Source organism: Chiloscyllium punctatum, chromosome 14 (genome assembly GCF_047496795.1).
Source record: "Chiloscyllium punctatum isolate Juve2018m chromosome 14, sChiPun1.3, whole genome shotgun sequence".
Taxonomy (NCBI): domain Eukaryota; kingdom Metazoa; phylum Chordata; class Chondrichthyes; order Orectolobiformes; family Hemiscylliidae; genus Chiloscyllium; species Chiloscyllium punctatum.
In genome coordinates this window covers 96,128,885-96,153,559 of record NC_092752.1, presented here as the reverse complement: position 1 = coordinate 96,153,559, position 24,675 = coordinate 96,128,885, and the positions used below count along the sequence as shown (strand labels likewise).

At 43.6% G+C, this 24,675-nt stretch overlaps 1 long non-coding RNA gene across 1 annotated transcript; it reads right to left on the bottom strand.

The window, feature by feature from the left end:
• On the bottom strand, window positions 1–24,675 carry LOC140485511 (uncharacterized). Its single transcript, XR_011962377.1, has 3 exons — window positions 24,514–24,675; window positions 23,445–23,560; window positions 1–103 (listed from the first exon to the last, which is right to left on the bottom strand). It is a non-coding gene; the product is annotated as an uncharacterized lncRNA (long non-coding RNA).

The following is a 24,675-nucleotide window of genomic DNA, read 5'->3' as shown; positions in this document are numbered from 1 at the left end:
CTCTCTGATGGCAGAAGGGAATGGACGGATTTCTCTTCAATCTCATCTTTCGTCATTGACTTGTCGAACTCATGGGAGTACTCAGTGGGAACAGAAGCAGAGTCTGGAGAGACAATAAATGATTGACATTGTTCTTTGTTATTTTCCATTGCTCACTGAAAGGTTTAGAACTTGAACTTGAAGTTAGGGGCTGAGCTAGAATCTTTGGATTAATTATCTGCTCAAAGAGCAGAGTTGGGTTACAATTATTGATTCAACACAACTTTGATATTGAATCAGACATTGTTTAAGTTTCCTTATGCACAACCACAGATCCAAGGGAAACACAAGGAAGTTGGATTGAATAGCTTAAGCACATGACTGAATGAAGGAATCTTGAAATAAATCAGTGCAGGACATGTGCCTATTTGACCAACATATCCTTTGGGTAGGGAAGGAGTGCTCACGTAGCAAAAGATTTGATTGATTCAAATCATCTAACTGAAGAGACACGTTTCCCTGCTGAAGCCATGAGATCAGTGGAAGGACAAAACATCATTCCTGGTTAATGAAGGCACACTGTCTCTGCGGATCGAGTCGTTGGTCACTGTTTGAACCACCTCCTCAATAGAGCTATTTCCCTTTTGTGTGACCAGAGGTTCTGCTTTTCTGCAAGAATGGTAAGGGTGAGCTGCCTTGTTTACTGCTGCCGCTGCTGCTCCTATAGAAATGTCACAGAACAACACAGATGTATAGTTTCAGGACACAAAAACAGGTTATCAGTATTTGTGACTTACACAGGCTTCCTTCCCAACCTAAACCCATCAACATAGTTTTCTTCGATTTCTTGTATTAGATTAGATTACTTACAGTGTGGAAACAGGCCCTTCGGCCCAACAAGTCCACACCGCCACGCCGAAGCGCAACCCACACATTCATTTACCCCTTACCTAACACTACGGGCAATTTAGCATAGCCAATTCACCTGGCCTGCACATCTTTGGACTGTGGGTGGAAACCAGAGCACCCGGAGGAAACCCACGCAGACACGGGGAGAACGTGCAAACTCCACACAGTTAGTCGCCTGAGGCGAGAATTGAACCCGGGTCTCTGGCGCTGTGAGGCAGCAGTGCTAACCACTGTGCCACCGTGCCGCCCACAAGCTCCTCCTTGAATTCATCTGTTATTTGCTTCAATTATTCCTGATGAAGTGAGTTCTACATTCAAACCCCTTTTTGGTAAAGACTTTGTCGCCCTCTGCAAATTCCCCATTAGATTTAATAGTGATTACAATTATATCCCCAGATCCAGTAGATTCTGTCATTCGCAAGCAGAAACATCTTTTCCATGTCTACTCGATCAAACGTAACTGGACCATGTCACTCTTTTTCAATGAGACAAGACTGCCCAATCTTACTTGAATTCAAACTCAGTTTGGATATAATTCCAGTAACTATTCTTTACCTTCCCCGATCCGAACTGTGTGCAGTGCTCCAAGGGTGACCTGTCCATGTTCCTACACATATCGAACACATTTCCATTCTGTCACCCCAGAAATAAACCCATGACCTACTTCTCCATCTAACCTCACAAACCGGTGCCATTTGCTGCCAGTGACTCATTCCTATCTCCAGATCCCTCTGCCCTATTTAAGGACATATTTCCAAAGAGGAAGTGGTCTCTTTAGTCTTTTGATCACAGTGTACGACCTCACACATGGGTGGAGGTTAATCTTCCACAGCTTTGACTGCAATATTCCCTTAACCAAATCTTCCCAACAGTAAGTCTTCCTAAAAACAAAACTCCAATATATTAATGTACTTAATCTCATCAACTATTTCTTATTTGAAAAGCACTAATTGTCCAGCTCAGTTTTGAACAAACATCCTCTGCCACAATTATTAAAATGTCACAAGCTGAACTCCAACCACTATTTGCATTCATATTCATTGGAGCCCAAGAATGAGAGGTGGTATCATTGAGGGTCTATAAAATGGTCAAGGGATTGACCAAGTAGATGCAGAGAGGATGATTCAATCTACAATGAGTTGTCGTAAGTTTACAATAAAGGGAAAGTTGGAGGAATTACTTCTCTCAGAGGATGGTGAATCTCGGGAATTCACTACCTCAGAACAATGTGGATTCTGGGACATGAAGTAAATTTAAATAAGAGACACACAGGTTTTTAATTAGTAATGGGTTGAAGAGTTAAGGAGAGCTGGCAGGAAAGTGGTGTTCAGGCCAAGATGAGATTCACCATGTCTGTATCAAATGGCAGAGCAGGAACAAGCGGCTGGATTAATGCTCCTGCTCCTAATTCTGATGCTCTTATGTTCTTATTTCAAAAGGAGGAAGTAAGAGGAATGGACTAATACAAGGTGTTTAATGGGCATGGTATTGGAAAGACTATGGTGAGAGGCTGTTTGATTTGGTGAGGTGAGGCACAATATCTAGACAGTAGTGTCAGCAGGCTGTCTGGGCCCAGCACAGACAAAAGACCGTGATGTCTCCTTTGAAGCATCTTTCCCCACCTATCCGTTTCTAGCCACTACCTTATTCCCCTCTCCCTAGCTTTCAGCCTGAAGCTCCTTGACCAAAAACCTTGCAGCCTCTTTCTTAAAACCCACCATCACCGAATCCCCCACCATCAACAATCTGGGGGTTTACTATTGACTAGAAATTGAAGTGGACTTTCCATATAATTACGGTAAGTAAACCACCCTCCAAATCTCTGAAGCCTGTCCACCATCTACAAGAATCAACTCAGGAGTGCAATAGGATATTCACTACTTGGCTAGGTTTGGGTGCAGCTCCAAGAACACTCAAGAAGCTTGACAGTGTCAGGAAAAAGCAGACTGCTTGATTGGCACCACATTCACTCCCTCCTCCACAGATGCCCAGAGCAGCACTATGTACTATCTACAAGATACATTACATCAATTCATAACACTTCAATAGCATCTTCCAAACCTATGACCAATACCAAATAAAAGGAAAAGGGAAGCAGTTTCATGGGAATATCACCTCTTGCAGGTTCCCTTCCAAGCCACTACCATCTGGAGTTGAAAATCTTTCAGCAGTCCTGAAGTGTCATTGAGCCAAAATTCTGGAATCCCCTCCCAACAGCACTACCAATAGGTCTACAACCCACACGGACTGCAGTGATTCAAAAAGGGAGCTCACAACCACCTTCTCAAGGGCATTAGAATGAGGGAATAAATGTTCGCACAGCCAGTGACACCCACATTCCATAAATTCATTAATTCCTTCATGCCTCCTCCTTCCTTCCACAACACCCCCACCCATAGACAGCTGTGCTGCGCAAACACAAAGCCTTGAGCAGCATGTGGTAACCCACAAGGAGGCCCAAGCTACATTCAAGCTGTGCTCAGACAGGGGTGGTCCTGAACGAACAATCATCCCCAGCGATTCACGCAACGTAGTCAACAGTGAAACTATCAGTTGCTAACATTTTCACAAAGAGTTTGGTTGGGACACGGGATGAACGGCCAGTGGAAGTGGTAAATGCAAGAACAGTAACAACATTTAAAAGACATTTGGGGAGGTACATGAATAGGATAGGTTGAGGAATATAAGCCAAATGCTGGCAAACTGCACTGGCATAGTTTGGGAAATTTGGTTGACATGGATGAGTTGGACCGAAGGGTTCATTTCCATGTTGGTGACTATGATTCTATTCTTTTCAGCCACAGTGGCATTTTCCAATTGTCCTAAACTATGGTGTAATTGAACAAGTTAAAGGAGGCTTTTGACACTAGGGCCACAGTACTCTGTCGGTAAGGTGTTGAGTAGTAGCTGCAATTTAGTGGATATTTAATAAACAACATAATGAAGAAGTATAGAAGGAAATTACTACAGATGGTGGAATCTGTACTGAAAACAGCAAATGCTGGAGCTGACAGCAGGTCAGAAAGCATCCCTGGAGACTAAGCAAGTTAACGATGTGTCTCGATGACTCGATCAGAGATCTGATGTAGAATCATCTGGATTCAAAATGTTAGCTTGCTCTCTCCATCAATTTTTTATTAAAAAAAGAAGTTCATGGGATGAGGGTGTCATTGGCGCAGCAGCATTCATTGCTCATCCCTAATTGCCCAATGGGCAGTTAAAAGTCAAGCTCATTGCTGTATGTCTGGAGTCACATGTAGGACAAACGAGGTAAGGATGGTAGCTTCTTACTTCAAGCACGTTAGTGAACCAGATGGGTTTTCTGTAACCCGACAAAGGATTCATGGTCATGAGATTCTTAATTCCAGATATTCACTGAATTCAAATTCCACCATTTCCCGTGACACAATTCGAACCTGGTTCTCCAGAATGCATCCTGGATCTTTGGATAAACAGTTTAGCAGTAATACCACTCAGCCATCAGCTCCCTCCTGTGATCTTCAGTATTTGTTGTTTTCAGTTCTCAAGAAATATGTTATGCATTAATTTGGAACTCTGTAAAAGCATCCACAGTGAACACAAAAAGCCCACCTCCAGTCATGATGATTGAGTCTGGATGACTCAGTCAGACTGGCTAATGAAGCAGAGTTATGCATTTTAATATCTGGCAGTTTTTCCGCAGGTCCGGCTGGCGTTGGGCTGGTCTCATTCCTTCTGCGATGAAACAAACAAAGAAATGACAGTCGATACTCGCCACTAAGTGTCTAAATTCAATTGTACCGCAACCAAAGTAATTTATTTTAATTCAAAAATGTTTCAGTGAAAGACATTTCAGCAAGCTCACCACCACCTGTCTCAGTTTAATGGGAAATGGGATCAATTCTGTAGCGCCTACTGTCCCAGTGCAAAAGGCCACTGGTTTAAGCCCTTGAACAGGTTGATCGGAGTTTTCAATCTTATTCTTTGACAGATTGCAACATGTTTTGCACAAGAGGGCATGCAGACAGGACAAACTTCAATTATATTCAACACAAGAAAAGGCAATTCCATTTAAATGAGGCAGATTAATTGAGATCAGGTCTCAGGTGAGGATACAAAACAGTCAAATTTGGAATTCCCAGAGACCATCAAGATTGTCCATTCAATTACTGAAGTTTGTCTCATATTGCTTTCCCAATCAACCTATTTCAATGCATTATGACACCTCTGGAACAGGTGAGACAGTTCCAGGCCTTCTGGCTAAAAGTTGGAAACACAACCACAGCATCACAAGAGCACTGTGTTTTAGGCTGAGTAACTGGTGGGTTAATTTGCCCAATTATCTTACTAATCCAGAAGCGACTGTTACCACTCTAATGCTGGGAAATAAGCAAGGTATTAAATGGGAACAAAGATGTTACAACAGTCTTTCTGACAAGGGACAGCATATCTTCCATCTGTTGTTTTGTTCATCCTTCGATAGTTTGAAATTTTTAAACTTTCTAGTCTACCATCATCTTTGCAGTTTTGTACATCTTTTCTTTCAACTTGATGTCCCTCATAATTCCCTCAGCTATGCACTGCTGTTCATCGTGCATTTCTTTTACAAGTTAATATATATTGTTGAGAATTATAAAATAACTGAATATATTCTTCTGCTTTAACATTCTAACTATAGTCCCATTACAGTTTAGCGAACTACTACCTTAACCCCTTGTGATTGCCTTTAAGTTTAGATACTCATTGAAGAACCAAATTCCTCACCCTACAGCTAGATTCTATCATGCTGCATTGCATCTTACCAAAAGGGTCTTTTACTTTGAGCTCATTAATCAATCATATTATCAGGTCTAAAATAGCTGTTCCATGATTGGTTCCAGAGCATCTGTTGTGAAATTGCACAGAGCAGTCTACCTCAAACTGCTTCAGAAGTTAACATAAGCTGAGTGCGCAATACTATTTTAACTAACAGAGAACCCTCTGAATGCCAGGATTCTGTTAGATCCCCAAAATTACTCAGAGCATGGAATCCCTACGTTGTAGAAACAGACCCTTCAGCCCAACAAATTCACACCAACCCTCCAAAGAGTATCCCAACCAAACCTATTCCTCAATGTTTGCCCCTGACTAATGCACCGAAACTGTGCATCGCTGGACACTATGGGAAATTTAGCATGATCAATTCACCTAACCTGCAGTTCTTCGGATTGTGGGTTTGCAGCTCTGGTTCACAGTTGCTTCATGAAGTCTGAATGTTGTTGCCTCTATAAGTCCAACAGCACTGTCACTGACACAGGAGCTGTTCCCCCAGATCGGTTTGTGGCAGTCAGAGATCCTGCTACAACCTGCACACATGCCAACCGAATCATCTCAATCAGAAAGAATTAGTACAGCACAGATTAGAAGACAACTTGGATCACATTGTGCTTTTGAAATCAGAGGCCCCTATTCAACCCATCACAACTGTGCCACCTTTTTAAAATATCTATTTGGCTAGATCCCTGCTCTCACAGTAATGCAAATAATTTCTTTTAGCAAGTATTCAAATTAATTTTGGAAATTAACAGTGAATCAGCTGCCACCTCCTTTGCAGATGATCCCAGCTCTTCTTTGAAACAGCAAAACCCAATGAGAACATTAAGGCATCCAATGTTTAAAAAAATCACATGCTCAGTCACTGTAATATGATGAGTTTTGTTTTACATAATTATTAGCAAAAGTTAATTTGAAGCAAAAAGGAGAACGCGAAGAGAAAGGTGAACCGCCCGTGGCTAACAAAGGCAGTCAAGAGCAGTCCCCACAAGGAAAAGAATGACATAGCCGCGGATGACTAAAAAGAGAGAAAACTGATCATGTAATTAAATTGACAAGAAACAAAAATGAATGGCAAGAGTTGTACAGGTATATAAAAATTGAGTATCTAAAGTCAGCATCGAACCCTTGGAGGTTCTGACTGTGGAATTGATAATGGGTACAAGGAAACAGCAGATAATTTAAGCCTCTATTTTACATTGATCTTCATGAAGGAGGATACCGTTATCATCTTAAAGGTAGCAAATAAGCAAGTTAATCATGAGTAGAAAAATGTTACAACAGTCTTTGTCACAAGGGACAAACTATTGACCAACTAATAGGACTAATGGCAGACAGGACCTAATGGCCTGGATCAAACATTTTAAGGCAACTGACTGCAGAGATATTCAAGGCATCGATTGGAATATTCCAGATTGATGTACCTGTTCAAGAAGGGAAGGGAGACAGAAATCAGGAAAGTATAGACAAGTTAGTTTAATATCTGTTTTGTAAAACGGCAGTCAAATATTAAAGTAATAAATAGCAGGACATTTAGAAAAGCTTATCATTAAACATGGTAGACTGGGTTTTGTGAAAGAGACACTGACAAATTTGCGACAGTTCATTGAGGAACTAACAAGCAGGGCTGATAAAGGGTAATCCAATGATGTTCTGTATTTAGATTTTAAAAATGCAAATGATAAGGTGCTACAGCAAAGTTAATTGCATAATACAGGAGCTCACTGTGTCAGGGGTGACGTATTGGCATGGAGTGAGGATTGGTTAACCATACTGGCTGTTGCTGAGACCTCACTTTAAGTACTGTATACAATGTTAGCTCCCATATTTAAGAAGGGATAAACCAGTATTGGAGACCATTCAAAAAAAAAGATTCAGCTCGCTGCTTCGAGGACTAAAAGTTTGACCTATCAAGAATAGCTAAACAGGTTAGGTCATTATTCAATAGAATCTCAACAAACAGATTACATAGAGTGTGGAAACAGGCCCTTTGGCCCAACAAGTCCACACCAACCACCGAAGCACAACCCACCCAGACCCATTCCCCTACACCTAACACTACAGGCAACTTAGCATTGCCAATTCACATAACCAGCACTTTTCTTTGGATTGTGGGAGGATACCGTAGCACCCGGAGGAAACCCACACAGACAACGTGCGAACACAGAGTCACCTGAAGCAGGAATTGAACCCAGGTCGCTGGCACTGTGAGACATCAGTGCTAACCACTGTGCCACCCACATATTATAAGGAGTGATTTTATAGAAACAAGATTCTGAGGAGCTTGACAGGGTAGGTGTTGACGAGATCTTCTAGCACCAGTGAAGTCTCAAACTAGAGGACATTACATAAGGGAACATTCATTCTGTAAAAAATGTAAAGATTTTTTTCTCTCAGTGAATGGCTAGAATTTTCTTGCCCAAACAATTGTGAAAGTTAAATGTAGGAGGGGAATGGGTCTGGTTGGGTTACTCTTCGGAGGGTCAGTGCGGCTTGTTGGGCCGAAGGGCCTGTTTCCACACAGTAGGGAATTTAGGATTCTGTCTCAAATTATTCTAAAAGACGGCAGAAAGATTTTTGAAATATTGAGCAGTTGAGGGCTATGCGGATCAAGCATAAAAGAGGTGTTGAGGCCTGGGTTAGCCCAGCCATGATCTGATAGAATGAATGCCCTACTCCTGCTCCAATTCTTTGAGGCTCCATTTCATACTTTTTTGCCTCCAAAGAAGAGCGTGATACAATGTGCTAAAGATCTCAGATGTTGTGAAAAGGAGTGAAAATGGGGTGTTTATGTACTGATTCAGGCAGCATTGTGTCATCGTTCAGAGCTATGGACTCGTGAGTAAGAAAGAAATTCCCTCCACGAATGAAGAAAATCTACTGCAGAGCTCACACAAAAGAAGCCCTTACCCTCAGTAAACTCTCCCATCACATTATTCTGCATTAGTGGTGCTGGAAGAGCACAACAGTTCAGGCAGCATCCAAGTAGCTTTGAAATCGACGTTTCGGGCAAAAGCCCTTCATCAAGATGAAGGGCTTTTGCCCAAAACGTCGATTTCGAAGCTACTTGGATGCTTCCTGAACTGCTGTGCTCTTCCAGCACCACTATTCCAGAATCTGGTTTCCAGCATCTGCAGTCATTGTTTTTACCGAGTTGATTTCTCCCATCACAATACCCAATGTATCAGCAAAAGTAGGATGCACTGCGCATGCTGTAGCCAACAAAGGGACCCCGGGTGACTGATGTCAGCACCTGACCAATGAAAGGACGGTGGGCGGAGCTGGAGGGGCGAGTGGTTCTCCAACCAAAGTGAATGAGGGCGGAACTAATCTAATCCACGTGATCGCTCTCCTGCGCCGGCGCAGAATCGCTGTAATGAATGCTCGAGAAGTTATGAAGTGAAAGGAGACGGTAAGGTAAGAAATAAACAGAGGGAAACGGGAGAAAAACTGTATGAGCGGAGAGTTTTTTGCAAACAAAATGTGCACATCAGAAAATACAAATTTGAACGTCCCAGTCCCGTGTTTGCAGTAAATGGGGAATTCCGTTAGCGCGGCGTGAACGCCGCCATCTTTATTCGGGGCAACGATTCACTGGACACGTGCGCGGCCGCCAGCTTTTAGGGGGCAAGATGCAGCCAGGCGCATGTGCAGCCTTTCTCTGGTACAGACTCATTTGGCAGGATTTACACAGAGCACATTCAAACCCAGAAATAAGAATGCTTATTTCTGGATTTGTTTCGTCATTTACTTAAATTGTTTGGTGTCGTAAATGAGTTTGCGGGTCATACAAAATTGGAGGTATTGTGGACAGCGAAGGAGGTTACCTCCGAGTGTAATGAGATATTGATCAGATGGGGTTTAATTTAGATAAATGTGGGGTGCTGCATTTTGGAAAAGCATTCAGGGCAGGACTTATATACTGAATGGCAAGACACTGGAGAGTCTTGCGGAACAAAGTGACCTTGGACTGCAGGTTCATAGTTTCTTGCAAGTCTAGCTGCAGGTAGATAGGATGGTGAACAAGGTGTTCAGTATATTTTTCTTTATTGATTAGAGCATTGAATATAGAATGTGGGAGGTCATGCTGCTGTACAAGGCATTCGTTAGGCCACTTTTGGAATATTGTGTGCAATTCTGGCCTGCCTCCTATCAGAAGGGTGCTGTGAAACTTGAAAGGTTTCAGTAAAGATTTATAAGGATGTTGTTGCGGTTGAAGGATATCTGGTTGGCATGGATGAGTTGGTTCCAGCTTCTGGCGACTGTGCAAACTCTACACAGACATTCTCCCCAGGTCTGCGTGGGTTTCCTCCGGGTGCTCCATTTTCCTAAGTCCAAAGATGTTAAGGTCACGTGAATAGGCCATGCTAAATTGCCCATAGTGTTAGGTGCGTTAGTCAGAGCGAAGTGGGCCTGGGTGTGCTACTCTTCGGATGGTCGGTGCTGACTGGTTGGGCTGAAGGGCCTGTTTCCACACTGTAGAGAATCTAATCTAATCTAACACTGCTCTGATTCACCTCTGGGCTCCCTCATGACTACTTTGTCAATATCCAGCTTCCTCAGTCTCGAACAATGGGTGTATTTTTGATCTGTTTAGTACTTTACTATTACTTTCATAGACACTTTGCAAATGAGCTTTACACTGCAGTCCAGCCCCTGACCATGTGCTGCTCTAATATCAGATTTTTTTTTTCTAGAATATCTTTGACAGTCAAGAATTCTTTTCTCCAATAAGTGAGTGTATTTTCTTGCACCACTCTAATCGCGACTCTGATCTCCAGCATCTGCAATTCTCACTTTTGCCACATACAATCAGGATGAGATTTACTAACTGCTTGTTCTCAGTGCCCAGTGCGCTCACCCCTAAACCTGTCAGTGAGGTATTTACACAGTTAATCATTCTCCAGCAACACTGAGTCCAAGCTGACATAAACTGGTAAATTGACACTCTACCAAGCAAAGACGATCTGCACTCAGATTCCCTGTTGATACAATCCTCTCAGTGATAGTCTGCAGAGAACAGAATCCATGAATCCGCATTGCATGGGTCAGGGTCAATGATGAAAGTTTCATTATTTCAAAAATGACAACTCCTCAATTCCTGCATCTCACAAAACTGCCATTTAAAAATATTAAAATAAAGAACATTCTAAATGATGGCTTTGATGAGGTGAGCTGTGGTCAGTCTCTAGATCTGGATGTTACCACATGCATGGAGAGTGCTTTCTACCAGAGCACCACCAGGTCAGTGTCAGGCACACAGATAGAATGGGCAAATAGATGCACATCTGAACTCACATCTCCCAGCCTGAGAATCTGAAGCTGTGCTCACCCATTCCGGTAAAGATATCCAGAAACAGGACATCATAGCCAGAAGACCGGAGCTTGCCTATCGTTTTGCTACTATTTAAGGAAGGCAGTAAGGAAAAGCCATGGAACTATAGACTGGTGAGACAGACCTCGGTGGTGGGCAAGTTGTTAGAGGGAATCCTGAGGGACAGAATGTACATGTATTTGGAAAGGTAAGGACTGATTAGGGATGGTCAACATTGCTTTGTGAGTGGGAAATCATGTCTCACAAACTTGATTGAGTTTTTTGAAGAAGTAACATCGAGGATTGATGAGGAGTGCAGTAGATGTGATCTATGTGGAATTCAGTAAGACGTTCAACAAGGTTCCCCATGGGAGACTGGTTAACAAGGTTAGATCTCACGGAATACAGGGATGACTAGTCAATTGGTACAGATCTGGCTCAAATATGGAAGACAAAGAGTGATGGTGGAGGGTTGGTTTTCAAACTGGAGGCTGTGACCAGTGCTGGGTCCAATATTTTGCATTGCTTACATAAATGATTTTGATGTGAGCATAAGAGGTATAGTTAGTCAGTCTGCAGATGACAACAAACTTGGAAGTGTAGTGGTCAGCGAAAGAAGTTACTTCCAATTACAATGGAATCTTGATCTGATGGGCCAATGAGCTGAGAAGTGGCAGATGGAGATTAGTTCAGATGTATGCGAGGTGCTGCATCTTGCGAAAGCAAATCTTTGCTGGACTTATACACTTAATGGTCAGGTCTGACAGAATATAGAGATATTGGAGTGCAGGTTCATAGCTTCTTGAAAGCAGAGTCACAGGTAGGTAGGATAGTGAAGGAGGCATTTGGTATGTTTTCCTTTATTAGTCAGAATACTGAGTACAGGAGTTGGGAGGTCATGTTGTGGTTGTACAGGATATTGGTTAGGTCACTTTTGGAATATTGTGTGCAATACTGGTCACCTTCCTATCGGAATTATGTTGTGAAACTCTGAAAGGGTTCAGAAAAGATTTACAAGGATGTTGCCAGGATTGGAGGGTTTGAGCTATAGAGAGAGATTGAATAGGCTGGGGCTGTTTTCGCTGGAGCATCGAAGGCTGAGGGGTGACCTTATAGAGGTTTATAAAATCATTAGGGGTGACCTTAGAGAGGGTTATAAAATCATGAGGGGAATGGAGAGGCTAAAGAGACAAAGTCTTTACCCTCAGGTGTGGTAGTCCAGAACTGGAAGACATAGGTTTATGGTTAGAGGGGAAAGATATAAAAGAGACTTAAGGGGCAATTTGTTTCGTGCAGAGGGTTGTACATGTATGGAATCATCTGCCAGAGGAAGTGGTGGAGGCTGATACAAAGATATCTGGATGGGTATATGAATAGGAAGGGTTTGCAAGAATATGGGCCAGACGCTGGTGGGTGGGACTAGATTGGGTTGGAATATCTGGTCGGCATGGACGCGTTGGACAGAAGGGTCTGTTTCCATGCTGTAAATCTCTTTGACTCTAAGATCGGCTGAATGGTCCAATCAAAGATGATTTGTGGTTCAAATCGTAACATCCTTCAGCTTCCACAACCCATTCTTGGTCCCAATGCAGGCTGTATGGGTCCCGCTATCTCTAAACTCCTGCAGGTCCCACTTCCCTTCCTACATTAGTACCATCCTCCAGGTTCTGCATCCCTTCCTGCCTCTGTAACATGGCCCAGTTTCTACAACTGTTCCTTCCGCTGCAATGTTCCCCAGAAAGGCACTGAAGCCCAGTGGCATTTACAGAGTTAAGGAGGGATATCGCGACTGGAGGATTTTGCAGGCATTAGGAATATAGGGACTTGAGGAGGTTTCATAGTTTGTGTTGTAGGGACTGTAGGAAGTTACATAGATAGGAATAGTTTCAGACTGGAGGATTCTGTCGAAAAGCTTTACAAGGTTAAAGGCAGGATTCTTAGCAGTGTGCACGAACAGAGGGATCCTGTGTCCCTGATGTTACCACCTAAGTTGAGAGGGTGTTAAGAAGGCATATGGTGTGTTGGTTTTCATTCGCAGATATGGCTAAGACCCGAAACAAATTTTTCACTCCTGAATTTAATGTGGACAAAGACTGGAGAACTAAGGGAACAAGAGTAATACATTAGACCACAATCGGAGTACTCTGCAATTCTAGTCTCCTTGCTATAGGAAGGATGTTGTGAAACTTGAAAGTGCTCAGAAAACATTGACAAGATGTTGCCGGGGTTGTTGCTGAATAAGCTGGGGTTATTTTCCCTGGAACATCGGGGACTGAGGGGTGACCTGACAGAGGTTTATATAAACATGAGGGGCATGGATTGGTAAACATTTAGTCTTTTCCCAGAGTTTGGGAAGTCCAAAACTAGGGGGCAAAGGTTTAAGGAAAGGCTTAAAAAAAGGGACAGCCTTTTCATGCACATGGCGATGTGTGCATGGAATGAGCTGAGAGAAAGGGTAACAGAGACTAGCACTATGACAACACTTAAAAGGTATCTGGATGTGTAAATGGATAGGAAGGGTTCAGAGGTACATGGGTCAAATGCTGATAAATGTGATGGTGTTATTTAGATCTAGTCAGCATGGATGAGTCGGACCGAAGGGTCTGTTTCCATGCTGTACATCTCTATGACTTGAAAAGAGTGCATGTTATAGAAGAGGTGGTGCTGGTGGTTTTCAAACACAAAGGTATGGAATGCCCCAGGAATTGATTAAGTGTATCACAGGACATTGTGGGATGCTAGGGAATAAATTGTGGAGCTACTAGCAAGGGTATTTGTACCATTGACAGCCATGTGTGATTTGCTGGAAGGCTGGAGGTTGGAATCGTGGACAGTGAATGAGGTTTGCTGTGATTACAAAGGGATCTTGATGATTTGGGTGAATGGGCTGAAAAACTGTCGATGGAATTCAATCTGAATAAATGCCAGGTAATACATTTGGTAAAACAAACAAGGGTAGAGCTTATACAATTCATGTTCGGGCCTCGTTAGTGTTTTAAAGCAAAGGGACCTTCAAGTTCAGGTACATACATCTTGAAGCTTGCATCACAGGATGGACAAGACAGTGCTTGGCATGCCTGACTATTGCTCAGTCCATTGAGTGGAGGATATGGGATGTGATTATGATATTGTAAGGACATTGGTGAGGATTTTTCTGCAATACTCTGCCCAGTTCTGGTCGCCCAGTTATAGAGAGGATATTATTAACCTGAAGGGTGTTCAGAAGAGATTTACCAAGACATTGCTGGGTATGAAATGCTTGAGTTCTGAAAAATGGCTGAATACGCAGAGTTTGTTTTCAATGGAGCCTGGACGTTGAGAGGTGATCTTATAGAAACTTAAGAAAAAAACGTTGGGATATAGATAGAGTTAATGGTCATTGCCTTTTCCTTCGGATGAGGGAGTCTCAAGTGGAGGGGCCACATTTTTCAAGTTAGAAGAGAGGGATGTTAAAAAAAATATAAGAGGCAAATTGTTACACAGAGGGTGGTTTGTGTATCAAATTTGTGAATCAAATTTCTGAGGTGGATGTCGGTACAATTACAACGTTTAAAAGACATTTAGTTAAGTATGTGGATAGGAAAGGGTTGGAGGGTTATGGGCCAGCAACAGGCATCTGGGACGGGTTTACTTTGAAATTATAGTTAGTATCAACTAAAGGGTCAGTTTAATGCTGTACAGCTTTGACAACAATATGGGTTTGTTCCATTATTTAAGAATGACTGCGATGGAAACCCAGGGAACTAAAGACCAATTAGCCCAATGTCAGTGGTGGGTAAGTTGTCAAAATGATGCTGCCAGTCAGGAGTTACACACCTTAGGAAAGGATTGATGATTGATAGTCAGCGCGGCTTTGCGCTTACAAAGTCAGGTCTCACTAACTTGATTGCTTTTGTTTAGTGGTGACCGTATATTGTCTACACTTCTGTCAGGAGGACCTTTGACGGGATTTAGCATGATATACTGGTTCGTATGATTAGATCACATGTGATCAGGGAGTGTGAGCCAACTGGATACAAAATTGGCTTGACAGGAGGAGACAGAGGGTGGTGGGAAAGGGTTGTTGTTCAGACTGGAGGTCTGCGACCATCGGGGTGCCATAAGGATCGGGGCTGGGTCCACTGATGTACACCATCTACATAAACGATTTGGTTGAGAATATCGGAGTCATTGTTAGTAATTTTGTGGATGATCAAATTAATGGTGTAGTGGGCAGTGAATACGGTTATCAAAGGGGATCTCGACCAACTGGGCCAGTGGACCAAGGCATGAAAGATGGATTTTAATTCAGGTATTGAGTTTTGGACTAACACAGTTAATGGTACAACCCTGGGTAGTGTTGTCGAATAGGGACAGACCGAGGGGTGCAGTTACATTGTTCCTTGGAAGTGGCATCACAGGTTGCCAAGGTGGGGAAAGTGGCATTTGGAACACTTGCCCTCATTGGCCAGCACTTTGATACATGAGTTGAGATATTTGTAACATTGTCTTCAATATTTCCCTTGGACAGAGGAGGCTTATAAAGGGGTCATTTATGAAGGTTTATAAAACCATGCGGAGAGTAAGAATGAAGAATAGCCAAGGGTATGTGAGTACAAAACTAGAGGGTATAAACGTGAGGTGAGAGACCAAGGATTTAAAGAGGGAGCTGAGGGGCAATGTTATCCACAGAGGATGTTGGATAGACGGAATGGACTGCCAGGGCCACATGGGAGAAACAACAACAATTACAACATGGAAACAATATTTAGGCAGGCACGTAGAGAGGGAAAGGGTTGAAGGGATATGGGCCAAACACAGGCAAATGCGACTCGTTCAGTTTTGGAAAAATGGTCAGCATTGATGACTTGGACTGAAGGTTCTGTTTTCATGCAGCATGACCCTGTACCCAGTTAAAGAGGAGGAGAATACGGAGATAAGGCATGTTATAGACACTGAAGCAAGGTATAGTGATAGGGATGGTAGTCTGGAATGCACTGCATTTCAAATATGTGGAGGGCCTATATGGAATGAAGGAGTTTACAGAGATAGGAACTGTTATAGGAGTTAAAACATATTGAAGACACTGATCCACAAGACATACAATAACTACAGTGTTGGAGAGGGAACACAGAACAGAAAGATCCCAGGCAGCATTCCCACCCTCTCGTGGGAGGCCTGCTTTAATCTCTGTTGTACTGATGCTCACTAAGAAAGTGCAGGCCTGGATTGATAACTGTGAACTCTCTCTGCTGTTTCAGTACAACACAAGTTAAAATAGGGATGGTGATTGAGCCAGGGCTGTGTCCGTGCTGTGCTCCCCCTCCAGCATTGTATCTATGTCATGTCTTGTTAGCTGATGTTTGAAGCCCTCTCAGTGAAATCTGCTCTGTGCTTTGAGAGTGATCTTACCTCACTGCAGGGTTAGTTGAAGGCTCCAGATCTCCCTGCCCTTTGTCTCTCTCTCTGACCAACCATCTTCAATGAGGTTATGGACGAGACACACAGCAGTTGGGAAGTCAATTGAGTCAGGAGCTTCATGATTACCCACAGGAGACAGACAAGTAGACGGAATGGAAAATTATACTGATGCAATGAGGATTACACATGGAGCATGGCACTGAGTCCCACAGAGGTCTGGAAAATCCCAGTGTCCAACCCTGGCCTGTGCTTTTGCGTCTCTCTGGAGTGGAGAATTCTGCTAGCTCAGGATCTGGAGTAGCTGCAAGAGTGAGAGACGCTGACAGAGGCAGCAATTAGACACACACAGTGAGGGATACCACATGGAGAGATACTGAATGATATCACCAGAGTGCAGGAAGGTGTCCGGATCAAATAATTTTGACAAAAGAATAGGTTTAGCTTCACGATGCACTGCTATAACTGGTCAAGGATTGAGCAACCTGTGAACAGGCGAAGTGATGGCCTAGTGTTATTATTGCTAGAGCATGTAACCAAAACCTCAGCTAATGTTCAGGGGAGATAGGTTTGAATCCCACCGTCTAAAATGGTGGAAATTGAAATCAATAAATTCAAATATTATAATTAACCATCCATAAATATGTATGAAACCATTGCTGATGTAAAAAAATCCCAAACACTTGTCCTTTCGAGAAGGACATCTGCCCATCCTCACGTGGCCGGCACGACATACCGACAGCAAAGTGTTTTCCAAATCCAAATAGAAAAGGTGATGCATCGGAACAGGATGGAGATGTGGCTGAAGACAAGCAGAAAGGAACAGGATGGGATAAGTTTAAACTAAAACTCTACGTTAGCGAATTGGTTTCTGACAGGAAATTGTGGGAAAAAGTAAAGATTTTTTTTTCCACATAGACAAAGTCGCTTCAATAAGGTAGCTGGATTTGTGACACAGATGAAAGAGATTTAGACACCAGAGAGATATGGTTACAGGGTAAACAAAATGTGGAACATTAACATTCAATGGTTCACAACCTTGTGAAAACTCAGGCAAAATGGACGACGCTAACAATAATAGGTAAAAAACGGCTTTAGACAGAAAGCGCAGGGGGTGAGGGTGGGGGGATCTTAAAAATCAACAGGCAAACAATGGTCACAAATTATCCTTAGCAGATAATGTTAAGGATAAGGCACAAGACATTTAATAAGTACAGTTAGAGTAAGAGGATCCCCAACTAAGCAGTGGGGCCTGTTAGAATCCAAAGGGACAATCTGTGCATGGAGCCAGAGGATGTAGGTGAAGTCTTCAATGAATACTTCCCATCTGCATTCACACAGGTGAAAGGCATTGTAGCTGGGGATTTCAGTTGGGATGGTGAGGTTCTGGAATATGTTAAGATCAATGAGAAGGAGGCGTTAAATGTATTCACAGGCAAAAAGGTGGAGAAATTTCCAGTAACAATAAAGTATATCCCAGGCTGTAATGGGAGGGAAGGGAGCAGATTGCTGGGGCCCTGGCGGATATATTTAAGACTTTGCTGGCCACAGGTGAAGTGCAAAATGACTGGAGGATAGCGAATGTGGTTCCATTGTTCAAGAGCAGCAGGGACAGGCCAGGTAATTACAGATCGTATGACAGCATTGGGAAGAAAATTATTGAAAACAATTCTGAGGGACACAATGAATCAATATTCAAAATGACAGGAATACATTAGGGATTGTCTGTTTGGATTTAGTCGAGGACTGTCCTCTGATATTGATGAGGGCAGTGCAGATGATGTGGTTTACATGGCGTCTATTAAGGTCTTTGACAAGGTCCCACATGGAAGGCTGGTAAAAAGGGAAGAGCACAAGGGATCCAAGGCAAGTTGGCAAAGTGGTTCCACAATTGGTAGAGCGTGTAGTTCACGATTGGAAACCTTTTCCCAGCGGATGTCCCACAGGGATCTGTACAGGAACCATTGCTGGTTAATATGTACATTAATATCTCAGATGTGAAAGGAGGAGGTATCATTAGCAGGTTTGTAGATGACATGAAATGTAAGGGTGTTGTCCAGAGTGAGGAGCATTGTCTCGGGCTGTCGTCTGATATTGATCAGATGATGAACTGAGCAGAGTAATGGCAGGTTGAGTTTACTTCTGATCACTGTTGGAAGTTAATAAGTGAACGATATCCATCATGAATTGTAGGTCCTCCTGGAATACTGAGGAACACATCGACCTTGGTGGACAAGTCGCTGGATGTCTGAAGGTGTCAGCACAGGTAGACAGGGTGGGGAAGACACCTGAACTGGGAGCAGGATGTGGACCCATATCCTTGTGGGGAGAGTTGCTGGAGCTGCTCGAGAGGATTTAAACTCATCTGGCAGGGGTGTGGGACCCATAAAAGTCGTAAGGCCAGAAAGAAATTTGAGGCTGGTACAGATGTTCAAGAGAGCAATATAAATAGACAAGGCAAGCAGACAATTAGGGAAAACTGGTGGATTAAACTGCAGTTATTTCAATGCAAAGGGCCGCACAGATAAGGCAGATGAATGCAGAGCATGGATGGGAACATGGGACTGGGATGTTGTAGGTATTACAGAAACACAGATGAGGGAGCAACAGGACCAGCAGCTCAATATTCCAGGGGACAGATGCTACAGGAAAGATAGAACAGGAGGCAAAACAGGAGGAGAGCTGGTGGTTTTGATTGGGGGAAAGATCCCAGCAGTACCTAGAGGGAGTATTCATGCAGGATCGCCCAGTTAAGCGATGTTGGTGGAACTGAGAAATAGAAATTGCTCATCAGTTTGCTACGGTCATACTACAGCAATAGGCAATGGGAGATAAACGAGCAAATGTGTCATGAAATCTCAGATACCTGTTAGAATAATAGGGTTGTAGGGGTAGGGGATCATAACCGTTCCAAACTTGGACTGGGATTGCTACTGAGTTAAGCATTTGGATGGAAGGAATTTGTTAAGTGTGTTCCGAAAACTCCCAGTCATTATGTAAGTGGCCCAACTGGAGAATGGGGCTAAACCTGACCTCCCCTTGGGAAACAAGGTCAGGAACGGGACTAAGGTGTTAGTGGGGGAGCACTTTGGAAAGTTACCACAATTGTATTAGTTTGAAAATAGCTATGGAACAGGACAGGCCTGGTCCACAAGTTAAAGTTATTCAATGGAGCAAGATAGTATTAGACAGGAATTTTTAAAGTAGATTTGGGGAGGCTATTTGCAGATAAAGGGAAGTCTAGCAAGTAGGAATATTTTAAAACCGAGATAAAAGGAGCGTTCAGTGCCAGTGTGTTCCTGTTAGTGTGCAGCTCAATGCTGACTGAATTAGGAAACACTGGCTGAGTTTCGAGGCTGTGGTCAGGAAAAAAGGGGTCACATCTCAGATATAACTGGCTGACTCAAGGGAATCCCTTCAGGAGCATCGGGGCTGTAGAAATACACTTAGGGTGGAAATCAGGAATGTAAAAAGGGGACACGAGATCGCTTTGGGAGAGAACGTTAAGGAGAATCCAAAGAGACTCTACAAGTGTATTAAGAGCAAAAGAAGAGCTCGGGACAAACCCGGTCTCCTTAATGATCAATGAAGCCAACAATGTGTGAAACGACAAGATCCGAAACAAATATTTCATTTTGGAACTTACTGTGGATAAAGACTGGGGCACTCGGGGAACTAAACAGTGTTTGGCCTGACCACTATTGGAATACTGTGTGCAGTTCTGGTCTCAATGCCATCGGAAGGATGTCGTGGAACATGAAAGGGTTCAGAAGAAATGACCAAAGATGTTGCCAGGGTTGGAGGGTTTGTGCTTCAGGGAAAAGCTTGAATAGGCTGGGGCTGTTTTCACTTGAACATGGGAGGCTGAGGAGTTAACCGATAAAAGGTGTTTAAAATCATGATGGTCATCGACAGGGTCAATAGACAAGGTCATTTCCCCAGGCGAGGGAAACTTTTCAAAGGGGTCAAAAGGACAACTGGCTCCCGCAGAGTGGATGGAATAAGCTGCCAGAGCAAATAGTGGAGGCTGATAGAAATACATTTAAAAGGCAAGTGGATGGGTGGTTGAATAGCAAGAGTTCAGAGGGATATTGGCAAAATTGTGGCAAATGTGACTAGAAACGTCATGCAGGAGTTGGTCTGAAGGGTCTGTTTCTGTGCTGTACATCTCTACGACTCAATGTCTTGAAATGAGTCCACATTATAGAAAAGGAGGTGCTGGAGGTTTTAAAACACAAAGGTAGATAAATCCTCAGGACCTGATCAAATGGATCTCAGGACATTGTGGGAAGCCGGTGAAGAAATTGTAGGGCCCCTAGCAGAGATATTTGTACCATAGAGAGCTATGTGTGATAGGCTGGTAGACTGGAGGGTGGCATTGTGGACAGTGAAGAAGATTTTCTAAGATTACAAAGGGATCCTGATGAAACGTGGAAATGGCTGAAAAATAGTAGATGGAGTTCAATCTGAATAAATGCGACGTAATGCATTTGGAATAACAAACACGTGCAGGACTTATACAACTAATGGCAAGACCTTCGGTAGTGTTGTAGAACAGAGGGACCTCGGTTCAGCTACATAATTCTTTGAAGTTTGCAACATGGAGAGACAGGATAGTTTAAAAAAAGGTGCTTGCCTCACTTGCTTTCATTGCTCAGTCCTTTGGATATAGGAGTTGGGAAGTCGCATTGAGATTATACAGCCCATTGGTGAGTCCTCTTCTGGAATACTGTGTCCAGTTCTGGTCGCCCAGTTATAGGAAGGATATTATTCAGCTGGAAAGGGTTGGGAGGAGATTTACTGGGATGTGGCTGGGTACGAAAGGCTTCAGTATAAAGAAAGGCTGAATAGGTTGGTATTTTTCACTGAAACCTGAATGTTGACAGATGACCTCATAGAAGTTTATAAAATCATGAGGGGGATAGATAGAGTTAATGGGAGTTGTCTTTTCCCATGGACAGGGGAGTTTCAAGACAAGGCACTACATTTTTAAGTTTAGAGGAAAGACATTTTGAAAAAAAGACACGAGAGGCACATTGTTACACAGAGGCTGGGTTGTGTGTGGAATGAACTTCCCAAGGAAGGGGTGAGCATGGAGACAATAACAATGTTGAAAAGACATTTGAATTAGTACAGGAATAGGAAAGGTTTGAAGGGATATGATCCAGGAACAGGCAGGTGGGATGAGATCCGTTTTAGAGTATGGTTAGCATTAACCGAACAGTGTGGTATGACTCTGACTATGATTATAATGTTGCGTCATTAATTAAGAAAGGCTGCAAGAGGAAGCCAGGAAACTACAGACTGATGAGTGAGACATCAGGGTGGGTCAGTTGTTGGAGGTCATTCTGAGAGGTCGGCCTTACATGCATTCGGAAAGATAAGGCCTGATTACAGACAGCCAGCATGGCTTTGTGCATGGGATAACATGTCCCACAAACTTGACTGGAGTTTGCTCAAGATGTGACCAAAAAGATAGACGAAGGCAGAGCAACAGACGTTGTTTCTGGCTTCCGCAAACCCTTGGTCAGGGAGTAACATGATACATTGGTTAGTAAGGGGAGATCACAAGGGATCTAGAGCTAGCCAACTGGATACAAAATGGGATGACAGTGGGAGACAGAGGGTGGTGGGAGAGGGTTGTTGTTCAGTCTGAGGCCTCTGACCAGCAGTGTGCTGTAAGGATTGGTGCTGGGACCACTGTTGTGCACCATTTACATAAACAATCTGAGTGAAAAGATAGCAATCCCTGTTAGCATGTTTATGGATACCAAGATTAGTGGAAGAGTGGGCAGGGAATATAGTTATCGAAGGGGATTTTAATCAACTGGGCCAGTGGGCCAAGGAATGAAAGATGGAATTTAATTCAGGTGTTGGATTTAGTTAAGACAGAGAGGACTAACACAGGTAATGATTGGGCCCTGGAGAGTGTTGTAGAAAAGAGAGAGACCAAGGGGTGCAGTTACATTGTACCTTGGACTGGCATCACAGGGTGACAGGGTGTTGAAAGCGGCAATTGGCACACTTGTCTTTTTTGGTCAGAGCATTGAGTCCATGAGTTGGAGATATTGGTAACACTGTCCTCCATATTTCTGCTGGGCAGAGGAGGCCACGGGGTGACCTTACAAAAGTTTATGAAACCATGTAGGGCCGAAATTCAGGCAGCCTGAACTGCTGTGCTCTTCCAGCACCACTAATCCAGTATTTGGTTTTCAGCATCTGCAGTCATTGTTTTTACCATGTAGGGCCGAAGTAAGGTGAATTGCCAAGGGTAGGTGAGTCCATAGCAGGAGGCATAAACGTAAGGTGTGAGAGCAAGGATTTAAAGAGGGAGCTGAGGGGCAACATTATCCACAGAGGATGGTGCAAAGATGGAATGGACTGCCAGAGAAATGGTAAAAACAAGTACAATTACAATATGGAAAAGGCACTCGGGCAGGTACATGGAGAGGAGAAGGTTTGAAGGGGTATGAGCCAAACACAGGCAAACGCGACTCATTCCATTTCGGAAACCTCGGCCAAAGAGTCATGCCACACAGAAACAGACCCAATGTCTCCAGTTATTGGAGGAGGAGACTATCGAGACAAGGCATGTTGTAGAGACTGAAGCAAGTTTCAGCGATACGGATGGTCATCTGGACTGGAGGTTTCAAATATGTGAAATAATTGGTGAGAGGGGAGGAGATGCAGAGATAGGAACTGTTATAGGAGTTAGAATGATTGAAGACACTGGTCCTCAATACAAGCCATAGATACAGTGTTGGAGAGGGAACAGGGAACAGAAAGATCCCAACCAGCATTACCACCCTCTCGTGGGAGGCCTGCTTTCCCCTCAGTTGTTCTGATGCTCCCTTCGAAAGCACAGGCCTGGACTGATAACTGGGAACTCGCGATGCTGTCTCATTACAACAAAACCTGCAGCAGGCGTGGTGATTGAGCCTGGGTTGTGTCTGTACTGTGCTCCCCCTCCAGCACTTTCTCTATGTCATGTCTTGTTAGCTGATGTTTGGATCCCCCTTATTACTGTCTGCTCTGTGCACTGGAATGATCTTACCTGGCAGCAGGATGTATTGAAGACTCCCGACCTCCCTGACGTTGTCTTTCTGGCTGACCAACCATTGTCCCAACTAGCAGTTGGCAAGTCTATTGAGTCAGGAACTCCATGAGTACCTGTAGAAGACACAGAAATAGGCAGAATGGGAAATTAGACTGATGCTTTGAGGGTTACACATATAGAATGGCACTGAGCCCACAAAGATCTGGAAAATCCCAGTCTACATTCCTGACCTGTGCTGCATCATCTCTCTGGAGTGGAGAATTCTGTTTGCTCAGGATCTGGAGTAGCTTCAAAAGTGAGAGACGCTGACAGAGGCAGCAATTAGACCCACACAGTGAGGGATACCACATGGAGAGGTACTGAGTCACTTCACCAGAGTTCCGGCTCAAACAATTGTGCAGGAAGAAAGGGTTTTGATTCATGTTGCTCTGGAATATACAAACTGTGAGCAGGCGAAGTGATGGCCTAGTGGTATTATTGTGTGACAATTTATTAAGAAACTCAGCAAATGTTCTCTGGACACAGGTTCAAATCCCACCATTGCAAATGATAGAATGTGAAGTAAATGCTTCAAAAACGATGTAATTAAAAACCTGTAAGTGAGTATTAAACAATTGCTGATGTTAAGAAAAATCCATAGGGTGCATTCCTGTCTTTAGTGAAATACTCTAAGGTGGGACTGGGATATCACAGGTATTTTAGAAACACAGCTGAGGGAGGGACAGGACAGGCAGCTCAATGTTCCAGGGGACAGATGCTGCTGGAAGGACAGAAGGGGAGCTGAGAGAGGAGGAGAGCTGCTGGTTCTGATTGGGTGAAACATCCCAGCAGGACTGAGAGAGGATATTCCTGCAGGACCGCCCAGTGAAGCTGTGTTCGTGGAATTAATCAATAACAATGGGGCTTCCCTTTCCTCTGATTGTTCTACAGACCCCCAGAGCCCCGCCCTCCTGCACCTTGACCTTATCAAGATGGCGGCCGTCAGGGCGGCGCTCCCTCTTCCCTCAAACAAATGTCGGCCGTGACCCTGGGCCCCTTCCCTGATCAGAGACCGCCGCCTCCTTACCCGGGCCTGGAGGGTCTTTTTCGAGTTATTTTTAACCTTTATCCGGGACTTGTGAATTTTCTCCGCTCCTTTCTCCCAGCGAGGCTCCCTCACACCGGCTCTGAGCGCCGCTCTCTGAAGCCGATCGCAGCCGAAGCTGGAGAAAACAGCTCCATGTCTCTC